Source organism: Aphelocoma coerulescens, chromosome 2 (genome assembly GCF_041296385.1).
Source record: "Aphelocoma coerulescens isolate FSJ_1873_10779 chromosome 2, UR_Acoe_1.0, whole genome shotgun sequence".
NCBI lineage: Eukaryota > Metazoa > Chordata > Aves > Passeriformes > Corvidae > Aphelocoma > Aphelocoma coerulescens.
In genome coordinates this window covers 7,545,488-7,558,576 of record NC_091015.1, presented here as the reverse complement: position 1 = coordinate 7,558,576, position 13,089 = coordinate 7,545,488, and the positions used below count along the sequence as shown (strand labels likewise).

Genomic DNA, 13,089 nt, shown 5'->3' with positions numbered 1-13,089 from the left:
CCACTCTGAAAACAGCTGGATGACCCTGCTCATGAGTGGTGACTCCGCAGTGGGGACATGTGTTAGCCAGTGATGGGTTTGTGCTCAGGGAGTATTACAGGATGTGTATTTTAATCCTTCTTCTAGCTGAATAAGGCCCAACTGAATGATCATTTCAAAGCTGTGTGAAACAAAGACTTTTCTAAATTAACAGATCCTCAGTAGGAGCATTTGAAGTCCTAGGTCAGAGTATACTCAGTGACAACAGGGTGTATATCCATTTTAGAGACTTCAGTATCACTGGAGGAGAAACTGGAGGCAGTAACAGAGGTGTGAGGAGAGGAATGTTCCCTGAGCTGAATTCAAGGTTGGTGCATTAGTGCATTACATGGGTGGCTGTCTTTGGAATCAAGACCTGAGCAGCATCCAGAGCGAACCAGGCTGCCCAAAGTGGGAATGCCATCTCTTCTGAAGGATGTGTTTCCTGATAGATGCTTTCCTGCTCACCATCAGAGTGAAGAATGAGAAGTCCCCTGCTTCGGTTCTCAGCTGCCAAGTAACAAATTGTGGTGAATCTGAGCTTGGATGCAGCATTTAGCTATGATACAATGTGGATAATCCCTGGAAAGACTGAACAGTGGATCAGAACTTGGGTGGACATTTCTAGTAGGTGTGTCACCAAAAACTAGCCCAGCATGTGTACAAAGATAAGCAGCCACCTGCTTGTTTCAAACTGCAATTTAATTCCAGCAGTACTTGCAAGAGCAGTGAAATGGGAGACTTGTATCTTACCTGAGGTAACAAACTTCTCAAGGAATCATAGGAAATGGGCCTCGAAGAGACTCCAAAAGCCCTCTGGCTCATTCCTCCATGGACAATATCCACCCCAATCCGGTAAAATCTTCACTAGTGGATTTGGCTATTCTTTTTAATACTTGTATAGCACCTTTAGCCATAGAACTCAAACATTTTAATTATCATGTCCTTATCTAAGCACTGAATAGTCCCAGTGAAGTGCATTCAGACCTCTGGCTTCCCTGATAGACTCAATGCAGGGAAAAGCACCAGGCCTTTATCTTGTGCAACCTCAGTGGCAACCAGAAGGTTCTGGAAAAAAACTGTTGTATGCACCACATTTGGAAATCCACAGGGATGGTTTTAATGTCCTGAACCATAACCTGCCATTGGAGCATTTCTAAAGACATTTCCATGACAAATCCACTTCCCAACCTTGCACAGAGCTCTAGACTGTTAGAGTTTCTCTTTGCTAATAAGCACATGTAAATGCCATGGCCATGGGCATTTCCTCATGCTTTTCTAAAAATCCAACTAGTTCTGCAGCCTTTGTCCATCCTGAGTGATATTTGTGAATTTTAACTTTCTGCTGAAAATGGCAAAGTTCTGGCCTGCTCTTTGGAAAAGATGGAACCTTCACCAGTGACTGACTGAGAAATCCATTGGTAGCTTAGAGATTTCTTCCAATTTTTGAAGTTGACAAAAAAAGGAAAAAGATGGTATCAGGAGAAAAAAACTGAGAAAAAGAAATAATTTGCAAGTGAAGAAAAATATTTTTCCTGGGCCTTCTTATTAGAAGACACAAATAACTTGTAATTTTCTAGTGTGAGTTAACAGAAACAGAGACTTGAACAAGAGGACAAAGATGCTTGGACAGACAAGTCCTCTGACAGTCTGACAGGTACCATTGCAACTCTTTTGGATCACTCAAAAAAAAATTAGAAAAATAATTAGAAGGCATTAGCAGTTTAAGATTCCAAAGCTTTCAGGACCAGTATTATTTATTGCTGTGGTAAAGCACAGCTGTTCTGGGGACTGTAGCCAATGGTTCTGTTTGTGTGATGTATTGTAGCTGATGCTCAGATCATGAAGTGTTTGGTGTACTGAAGATACTTTGCTGTTTTATTAAAACTGTTAATAAAAAGGAATTTTAAGCAAAATGAAATTAAAGCCTGACATAAAGGGAATGGCTTACTTTGGGAAAGAAAGCTCAAAAGAAATTGTCAGTAGGACGCATCAAAAGAACATGAGAGGAAGAGAGATCAGAGAACAGCAAGAGGGTCTAGGAAAGGAGAAAACAAAGACTACTGAGATAGTGAAACCCCAAGGGTTCTCATAGAAACATCAAATAAATACAAATGCTTATTTGACAGCTGCCATCTGTTTTAAAATCAATTACTACATCATCTCAAAGCACCAACCACATGTCCAAATCGATTACTATTGTACAGTGTGAAAGCAAGTATTTTTAGCCAGTTAAAGAAAACTCATTGTTCCCATTGGCCTTTACAAACGTGTTTCAGGGATGGCTGTGGAAAATGACCTTTATTCTATACAATCAAATTTTTCTCTCAATTGCTGTAGTGTAGGCCTTCACTGACTTCCATTAAATCATTGTAATAGGTATAAAATGAGTGTAAAAAGTAGTTATGTGTATGCAAATAGTATAAAACTGTTTTAGATTACCATATCCAATCTACATTTTCCTGTGTTGACATTATTTTGTGCTGATGTCAGCAACAGCCCTGCAGAACTATTGATTTCAGAGCAATTAATCCTCTTTCACAGTTGTTTAATTGAATCAGGTGGAAAAAAAATGCAATTTTGCAGGTCCACTGAACAATTCAACAACCTTTTGTAGAAAATATAAAAATTTATGTGGCTGAGGGCAAACTAGGGGTTCAGCCCAATTAAACAGTTCCTGACCCTGAGATTAGCTCAGCTAGCCAGAGCATGGTGCTGATAACACCAAGGGTGTGGGTTTGATCTCTGTACAGGCCATTTAGGCCATGAAGAGTTTAACTTGATGATCCTTGTGGGTCCCTTCCAGCTCAGAATATTCTGTGAATCTGGATGCAAACAACAACCCTTCTCAAGCTGCTATTTTCCAAGAGATCCCTAAGAAAAATGAGCTGCAGTGCTCCCAGAGATCCTTAAGAAAAACAAGCTGCAATGCTCATCCCTGTGGCCCTTTATTCCTGCTTGGAACACAGTCTCCTCTGCCACTGACAGGCAACAAGCTTAGGAAGAATAGACTATTACTTGCTTTTGTGGCATTCTTGAGGACCTGCTTTAGAGAGCACTTTATAAACACCAGATCCTTGATCCCAAATCTCATTGTGGAGGGCGAGCAGCTCCCATGTGTTCGGCAGCCATGAGAAGGTGGCAGCCCCTCATCCATGGGAAAGGAGCCCAGCCAGGAGTTCTGCATCTCCTCAAGCACAGGGAGGCTGTGGGATGCAAGTATCATTAGTTCCTCTTAGTCATCTGGTTTAATTGCTGGACCACACTCTGTTTTCTGCTCAGGCCATCTGGCAGCCCCTTGCTCCTGCGTGTTGAGACAGCAGGCAAGGGTTTGGCCAGTGCTTTTGCCTCCCCATTGCCAGATGCTGAGGGCTGGGAGAGAAGCTCATCTCAGCCAGGGGGTTCGTGCTGGGCACTGGGGACAACCACCCTTCATGTGTTCTGTGTGGTCAGCAAGGTCATGTCTTACCTCCACATCTCTAACCTGGGCCCCAGAGCTGCTGCGTGGCCTGAGCCAAGCCCAGGCTTGGCAAACAGGCAAACCCCACCAAACCTGGACACAAATGGGCTGTGGTCCACCTTCCCTTCTGTGAGATGGAGGTGGCTCTGGGTGACAGCACCACAAGCTGCAGTGCTCCAGCAGCAGACAAGTCACTGTGGGATGCTTGCTAATACCTGGCCAGGATCCCTGAGGGAACACATGGGAATGAAGAGCAAACAGTGTCCAGAAAAGCCAGAGCGTACACATCAGAGGCAACTCTGCCAGCTAGCCTGGCCAAATCCTGACCACTCCAGCCTGGACTCCTCATCATAGTCCCAACTACCAGAAATATCCACCAGTGCTGCTCTAGGACAGTCTTTAGGACACCAATCCCCAAGAAGCAGGATGAGATCATGTTAACACGGGACAAGCTCCTGACAGACAAAAGAGACTTTCTGAGGCTACCAATTTCACCCCATTTAGAAATTGTTGATTTAATGTTTGTGTTTTATTTGTTTTGCTTTTTTTTTCCCCTGATTCATTGATTCTTCTAATTTGTTGTGTTTCCAACACTAAAGGATCCTATATTTGCCATATGAGTCAGGGCAATACGGGTGTTGTTTATAAGGTTATTGGCATGCAGCTGCCAGACCTTCTTTACTGTTTGAGTGCTTGGGGGCTTCAAAAGCTGGTTTTATTGAACACCAGCCTGATCCTATCCTCAGGTACACCTCTACAGACCCTACAGAACACACACAGGAGGCCAAGCTCAGACTGTAATAACCAAGAAATCATGAATATTTAAAATCTCCCTCAATCATACAAATAGATTTGTTGGAAAAAAAACCCAATCAACCATCAAACAAAACAGATACAAGTGTGAGATGTCATCTGAGATGTATTCTTACAAATAAGGGAAGAATTCAATGATTTGAAAATGCTCAGTGTCTCCTCCAGGCCACCTTCACATTGTGACACACTGAGTGCACTCAGCTCTGAAAATCTCACTTGAGGTGCAAAAAGCCATGGAGAGGAGCTGTCCCTCAGGTTTCACATGGACCCTGGGTATCCAGCAGGAGCAATGAGCAACTCCCCACGAGGTTTGGCACCTCTCCAGAGCAATCACAGCAGACAGGCAGGGCTACCACGTGTCATACACAAAGCAATACCATCCTGTTGGCACATCAGTCTTTTGGGGCCTGATTTGCAATAAAAGCTGTTCTCTTTCCAAAAAAACACACCAGAAAAATGTTGAGTTGCCTCCACATCCTCCCTCTCCTCTTTTTAGAAGCTTCTTTCTCTGTGCTTCTGGGTTTTTGTCACCTGTACCCCATCCTTAGGAATCCTTAGTTTTCAAAAGCATTAATGATTAATGCTCACAACAGCTCCTAACAATTAGTAGGTGTCCTTTGGTTGTGTGAGTCAGTCTCAGTGTCAGTAACCACCTTTGGACCATGATGACAAGACTGACATGCAGACACCGGCAGGTCTGTGATCTGTCAGCGTGTCCATGTGTAATAATGAAAATGGGGGCTGAATATCAAAATAGAAATATTAGAGATCCTACCCTCAGCTACTCCTGTTTCCAGCACTCACTCCACAGAGCAAATATATCTAGGAAGCCCATCCGCAGTGGCAAACTGCTGTCTGCCACTAATGTATAATAACAACGTGTTTTTCCATCACCTGGCACAAACTTAAACCCACAGCCTGCTGTCAGGTCTTCATGAAAGCCTGTTAGCTGAAGGCACTAAATCTGTAGAAACATTTCCTGGCAGAAATCCTCTGAGCAATTTGCAGTGTAGATCACTGACGTGGGTAAACGCTCTCTGCAAGGTCCAGCCATACCTTCTCAGTTGCCAAGGACCCAGACCAGAGAGAATTCACATGGCCCAGGTGAAGTAGGGCTCTTTACCCCTCTGGTGCCACTGAAAAGGTTGCTATGGCTGGGAATGCAATTTGCTTATCTGTGCAATGCAGTGAGACAAACCAAGGCTTTCATTATACGCTGAATATTACTCTATTCAAACCTGCTCAAGTAGCTTCGACTTCACCTTTCCTTTAAATTAAAAGTTACAGGTTCTTCTTAACGAATCTGTGGGGTTTATGATAGGAGGAAGATGGACAGCCAGCCTTGACACAGGGGATCCATTTCAATAGCTACAGATATATCAAGAAAGTTAGTGATCACAAAACCCTCTGAATCAAAAATTCATTAGATGATTGCAATAGTTCAAGAACACAAGTGCCCAAAAGCAATCTCTTTTAACATTTCATAAAGAAATATGAGAGATAAGAAGACTGAACAGCCTGACATTGCTATTAAAGAACTTGGTTCTTCAACCCCATGGATTTTTATCAGCACTTGCACAAGCTGTCTTTCATGTGAATTACTTGCATGATTTATTCACCCTGAGCAGCACCTGCTAGTCACCTAGTCTGAGTGCTAATAAATGTCAGTTAATATTGCAAAATACAGCCCTGCTTCATGAAATGGGAACTGGAGCACACTGACTGAATTTGGTTTAGCTCCTAATTCCTTACTGGGTTTAAACTGCTGAAGTCATTGAACAACCATTAAAAAACCACTCAGGGTATATATTGCCCTGTTATGGCAATATTCCCAGAGGTTTCAACTTGAACAGTGACTCAGGACCTGGCTAACTGAGAGATTTAGATCAATAATGACTCAGAGGATGAATCTGATTTTACAGGACTGAATAATCAGAGGAACTACTGAGATCAATAGAGTCACCAAGGAATAATAAAAGAAAGAGAGCTGGATAAAAACAGAATTCAAATTAGCTTGCAGCAATATTTCAGAAAAAATGTTCTTATAAAAAACCAGGAACATTTATTATTAATGAAGGTAATGGTATGTAATCAGATTATGCCACTGATGGATCAGTGGGGTTTGACTGTGTTTATCAGAGTTGTGGCACTTGCATGTTGAGCAGAATTCTGTTCTTCCTGGGTGTGTGTCTTGAAGGTCCTCCACTCTGGACTCAGGTAAGCAAAAAGAAAAGACAAACATCCCTGCAGGCTAATGTCCACCCATCAAAATCTCTTTTATCCCTGCTACCAGGAAATATTTTCTTTTATCAATATTTTTGAGCTGTAGACCCACTCGTGTGCAGTAACCCTAAATCTACTGACAAAAGTAAAGGGAAAGTTGTGCCCCTGGGGCAGGGGCACCAACCAGGTCTGTGCAACTCCAGCTGTCAGTGACAGCCTAGAAACTCCCATAAGTGAGATAGGAAATAAACCCCAGTGGGTTTGGTGGGCAGAATGCCCAGTGGGGAAATTCCAGTAGATCCAGAGGAGGCCGGGAAGAGGATCAGAGGGCTGGAGCACCTCTGCTGTGGAGTCTGAGAGCTGGGGTTGTTCAGCCTGGAGAAGAGAAGGCTCCAGGCAGAATTTTTTGCAGCCTCTCAGTACTTGGAGGAAGCCTTTAAGAAAGATGGGGACAAGCTTTTTAGAAAGCCTGTTGTGACAGGACAAAGGGTGACGGTTTTAAACTGAAGGAGGGTAGATTAGATATATGAAAGAAGGTTTTTACAATGAGGGTGGTGAAACACTGGCACAGGTTGCCCAGAGAGGTGGTGGATGACCCATCCCTGGTCATTCAAGGTCAGGTTGGATGGGGCTGGGCTTGGTGAGGCATGGGGTGCTCGGTGCCCAAGGTGTATTTGCCATCCCAGGCACCACCCCCACGTACATCTATATTCGCCAAGATTATTATTTTTGAATTTATGACCATCTTAATTTCCTTGGAGACTCCAAAGTTTGTGCCTCTAATGATTGCTGGTTTTACTTTAAAGCTACAACAATTAGAGTCTTCTAAAGAGAGTTTTAATTGGATAGTGAATTAAATACCAGATGAGGCTGACTGTTCATAGTGGCAATGGAATTCCAGATATTTTAAATTCCTTAAAAATTTCATTGTATTGATTTGAGTTTTCTGTTCCCTGTTGTACCTTGTTTCTCTTGGCTGTACATTGATTCTATTATTTTCAACTTTTTAATTTCAGCCGACAAAAACTCTATCCGTAAGCCAGCATATAAAAATTTCTGAAAAAATATCCCCAAATATATGGAAATACATATAAACACACACAGAGCCATGCAGTAACAGTGAGAAGAAATTGCCTGTATAATTGTCTCTAAAACTGGTAGGAATAAAACTTATTAAAAATCAATATCATAGAAAGGCAATTAAGAATTTTAAGGGGAAAAAAGCCCTGATTAATTAACTGCAAATTATAACTATTACTTTGAATTGCATTGTACAGAACAGGCTCAAATTACCAATTATCCCTGCCCGCTTTGTTCAAAGATCATGAATGTGCATTTTAATTTACGCTGGAGAAAGCTAAATATGCTGAGAACCAGCATGCAGAATTTTGCAGAAATCACTGGGGATGAGGGGGAACTCCCCCATTACCATATAAATGACATGCACAGACTTATAAATGACATGCAGAGGATCCAGCTCGTATTGTTCCTTCGGATGTAGCGGGCAAATACCGGAAATTAAAATACAGCTTATAACCTGCCAGATAATAAATGTAACCCATACTGCACAAATCCCCATCTACCAAAGATAATTTTGTCTGCTGTTTTTTGCTGATTAAGGGTGGCTTTGGAAAGAAATACCCTCCTTTCCCCTCTTTATCTGTTGCACTTATTGGCAGGATGGAGATGGCTCCATTTTTATCTACCCAACAGATCACAATACCTAACGTAGCATAATCTGAATTTCCAAGGTCATCATAGCCTGCTCTACCCTTAAAAAACTTCCTATTTAGTATTGAGGACAATTCCCACATTAAAACAAACAAACAAAAAAAACCCCAAAAACAAACCCAAACAAAATAAACCCACTGATTATAGCAGCTCCTTTTCCACTAGTATATTTTTACTATCCATGACATTAGCAGCGCTGCTGTGTTGAGGGCATGGCTGACCAATATTTCACTGTTCCCTGGCTCTGGTTTTGTGGGGTGTTTGCTGCTGAGCACTAGGCACAGCTGGGCTACAGGACACAGCAAGCTGGCAAGAACTTTCCCACCACCAGACTATGAAGCATAGGTTTTGAAATGCCTCAAAATGTTCAGATGGCAAATGTTATGAAATTGCAAAGAAAATACCACTGTCCTTGCTGAGTAGGACCAGCAGTGGTGAGTTGTACTCTTTGCCATTTATTACCTATCACTAAAAACCCAGCCTTTTAACTCAGGTTATTCCTGGAGTATTTGGATGTGGGTTACACTCAGAGGTGCCAATTTTAGTATGTATATTGTCCTTTCCTTCCAAGACTTCCTTGGCTGCCTTTCATCTTTTCTTAGTAACTTTCCTCCTGGAAAGCCCAGCAGCTCTGGACTGGCTGAACACTTGCAGCAGTGCAAGGTGGGTGCTCAGCCCTGCTCCTACAGGCACAAACACTCCTGTGTGGGAGGGTTCATCAGGGAGGGAGGCTGGGACTTGCTCTTCAGGCTGCTTCCAAGTGATATTTCTCTGTCATTCCCTCCAGCCCCTGAAGATTTTGTGCTCCAGCCTGCAGGTTTCTTCTTCATCAGCCTTAGCAAGATTCCACCAGGTTATGAAAATACTCAAAGCATGGTTACATCATGACTACACAGATTTATTTTTTATTTTTTTTTTTTTTTTTTAGTGTGAAGAACATTTCTTTAAGGAATGCTAGCAGGATATCTGGTTTCTGTTTTGCAGATTTATGTTCCCAAACTGAAAATGGGACCATGATATACTGCTATAAACACAACCACCTGGCTGATTAATTGCCTGTAAATTACCTTTCTGTGTCCCTTGTACTCAGACAGATGGTTTAATGTGGTTTTAAGTCCAAATTCATAACTGGTATAAGTAGTAATACATACTTAATAACATTCCAGTTCTTATTTTATAATGTGATATAAAGAAATGAAACTGTCAGGTTTGTCCAATAAGGACTGATGTGTTTGAAGGAGCCAAATCCACTCCTTTAATTTCTGTGAATGCACTCACAGTTCATTCTTTACTTGAGACTAAAAATAGACATTTACTCAGGAAAACTGTGCAGCCAAGCAATGATTTTATACTTTCTTTCCTTTTTCAAGTGGTCAGCAAAGTACACCCTCTTTCCACTAAGCTAAACTAAAAGCTTGGAAAGAAGTAAAGTCAGACTGAAGAAGTCACTCTCCATTTTCAGGCACAATTTAGCTGTTGGGTTGAAAGCAAAGGGCTGTTTCCCCTCTAAACCATAACTCAGCTGTGCTCTCAAATGTGTATTTTCTCCTACAGGAAAAGATCAGGTCAAACATGGTACAGGGCAAGTCAGGAATCATCTCTGGATGTCCCAAGAAAATCATTTTGTTGGAACCAAAGCCAAATTCCTTGCGATCTGGCATTTACTGCACTCAGTGGACTTGCATTTGAAATTTCCACAAAGTCCAAGCAAGTAGTTCATGCAGGTGAACATCAGTTCTGGGAGGGAACAGAAGGTTGGCTGTTTTAACCCCAATTTGCTCAGTCAGAGACAAGCCTGTGCTTCAAGCAATGTGGCTAGATCCATCATGTTGCTGTCTTCTTCCTCTCCCAGGGAAAGAAGCTCTGCCAGGGCTGGATTGTGAAGTCTCAGTGGGATGAAGGAAAACACACCTCTTGGCTTCTCCACTCTTCCTACAACTTCCTTCAGCTGCCATTCTGCAGTGCTGTGCTGTGAGATCTGCTCATTGAAGATAAACTTCGACCTCAGTAACTGGGAGATCCTGCACACAACCCTTCCAAATGGCAGCTCAGTTGTTAGGACTGCACTTCTGTCGTGCTACTCCCACCTCTCACCTAGAGCCTCAGGCTCTCTGCTAACACGGCCAGAACAACTCCATTAAAGTTACCATTTCTCCTTTTGGGGTTTATCATCCTGTCTTGAATAATTTTAAATCTCACAAAAGCACTGAAACATTCCTGATGCACATCTAGAGTTCCTGGTTCACTACTTGCCAGGTCGGCATCCAGTTCAAATTACTCTCACTTGCAAGGCCAAAAGCAGATGCCCAAAATTCATAGGCAAACTCTCAAACCAGAGGAGTCCTGTAAGAAGCCTTGTGTTGTTGTTTCTCAAAAAGCATAGTATTTTAGCTGGGTCATCCCCCAGAGAGAGTTTTTAAAAGGACCCCAAGTTCCTGAGTGGGCAGAATTGAGCTGCTTCTTCGTCTCAGTGTGTTGACACTGGGGCCATGCAAGCAGCACAACAACTTCTCCCACCATGGCTACGGGTCTGGTGTTTATCAGCAGTGCTCACAAGCCAGATTTACAGCTCCACTGACACTGCTGAAATGGGGAAATTTACAGGGAAATCCCCAGACCTATTCCCTGCTCCACAGAGCCAGACAATAATCACATCAACTCCCTGAACCTTCTCCTGACCTTCCCATCCCACCACTGTTCATCCATAGTTGCTGAGATATCCACAGTAATAGCAGATGTCAAATATTAGCGAAAAGGGATGAAAGGCACAAAAGGATTCTAAAATACCAACATTTAGCTGGAAAATTATTTATCCAGTGTATCATCACACACGATATAATCTGGGCAAGGAGTGCTACATCACAGGGCTTTTAGACCCTTATCAAGAGCCTTCAGACATACAGCCCTTTGGGCAATTCACAGGGTGTTCGGGGAGAAGAGTGGAGAGGAGGCAGAGCTAAAACCAAGATCATTTAAAAGCACCGTAATTAAACCTTTCTCTCCTCATGTGCTTATGCAACTTTGTGCTGTGCCTCCGAGGGGCAGCACAGCCTCAGCTATCGCATCTGAAATCCCTCAGCTGCTGGGGTCACAGCTCTTGTCTCCTATCCTATTCTCACCATTTCTAGCCTGCTGGTGATAGTCCAGAATAACACATGACAATTTAAGGGTTAAGATGGGTCAGTTCAATAATCAAGTGAAGTTTAATTTTTAAAATGAGTTATTGGATCTTTTATGTCCATGCCTACAGTCTGAGGCAGAGGCTGGAAAATCAAAACAAATGCAATAAATACAATGATCTCCAGATAATTCTCTTCAAGTAAGATTTATTTAGATGTCTGTTTTCAGACTGTTGCCTTCAATTTTAAAAGCAAGATAGCATGAAAACATAATGCTTTGCTTTTAGGAGCTGTTTTTTCTTCAGCTCCATTTCTTACCACTTTCTCAAATCTTTAATCTAGCTATCATGAAAGCCTCCTTTAAGGAACTGCTTTTGATCTAGTCTTATGCAGTAGCTACTGATGGCTATTTTTTTTCTCCTGCTATTGTTGTTAAATCAAATATAAGACAATGACTCAACTTTGAGCAAAAGCAAAACTAATGTAGGAGGCAAATGATTGTGATTCATTTGGGTAAAAAGGGAAGGGCTGAAGCGATTTGCTCCTTTTTTTCTGGGATTTGAAAGGCAGGTAAGAGTCCATCAGTCCCTTCAGGGTGCAGAGCAGTCTGACAGAGCTGGGGCAGCTTTAACAACAGACATTTGCCTTCTGCTCACAGGGTGCCCTGTGGGTTGGAAAGCTTCTTATTCCTGTGGAAATCACTAGGGACTGGTCCAGCCTTCCTGCAGAGTGACTCTCACAGATGCATCTCTCCAGCTGTGCGTCCCTCATATCCTGTGACCAAAACTTAAGGGCACCTGCTGGGGGTCTGTGCTGGAGGTGAGCCGAGGGATGTGCCAAAACCAGCCAGATCTGGGTTTTCACACTGTGCTCTGCACTTTATTTGGTTTCTATGGACTAAGGTGAAACTCTCACCTCAGTTTGGTGTCCTAATTTCTCTCATCTCATCTAAAACCAGGTCAATAATTGTGCCTCAGTTTGCCTGTTTCTAAAAAGATGGTAATAATTCCTGTCCTACCAGGACATTATGTGAAGCTTTATTAATTGATGCTTGAAAAAGACATTAAGATCAAGACAGAATAATTGCCTCAGTGGAGGTCATAATTAGACTTGTACCAAGAGATACATCTGAGCGTCATCTGTGCTGGTCATTTAATCTTTTTCTTGCATTTTATCTACAGGTGCGGGGGTGCTAAGGAGGGGAGCTGCTCTTACAGAGGCAACCACTGTATTTAGCATCGATTCAAGCCCTTTATAAACCCAAACAGGCCTGTGCAAGGGATGTGAGGCATAGATCAGGGAAAGGTTCATGCTGCACTGAGGACAAGAAACAGACCTTGCAGTGGAGCAGGACAGAGTGGCCTGAAGGGAAAGCCAGGGAGGCCACCAGCAACCCCTGCCTTGGGAGGAGAGGCTTACCCGGCTCCCCTTGGCTGGTGGTCAGCTCAGGGGTCAGCACTAATCTGATCAAAAGAGGGATTGTGAAAAGCTCATCCGACTCAGACTGTGAAATCATGCTCTTGAATCCTAATAATTTCTACAGCAACCAGTTGTCACACCATGACGATTTACCAGATGAAGTTGGGGGGGGAGGGAGAGCAAGCTGACACAGTTTTGTGAATCCCAAATCCTGCTGTAGGCAGAACTTGAAGCATTTCCATTAAAAAAAAATTACATTTCCATATAGTGTGCTCTAAAAAGTACTTTGTGAAACACTAAGGCTCA

General features: G+C 42.7%; 1 protein-coding gene across 5 annotated transcripts in view; it reads right to left on the bottom strand.

Annotated features, from left to right (window-relative positions):
- DPP6 (dipeptidyl peptidase like 6) overlaps window positions 1–13,089 on the bottom strand; it is a 543,541-nt gene that overhangs the window by 56,184 nt on the left and 474,268 nt on the right. The gene's annotated exons all lie outside the window — the stretch shown is intronic.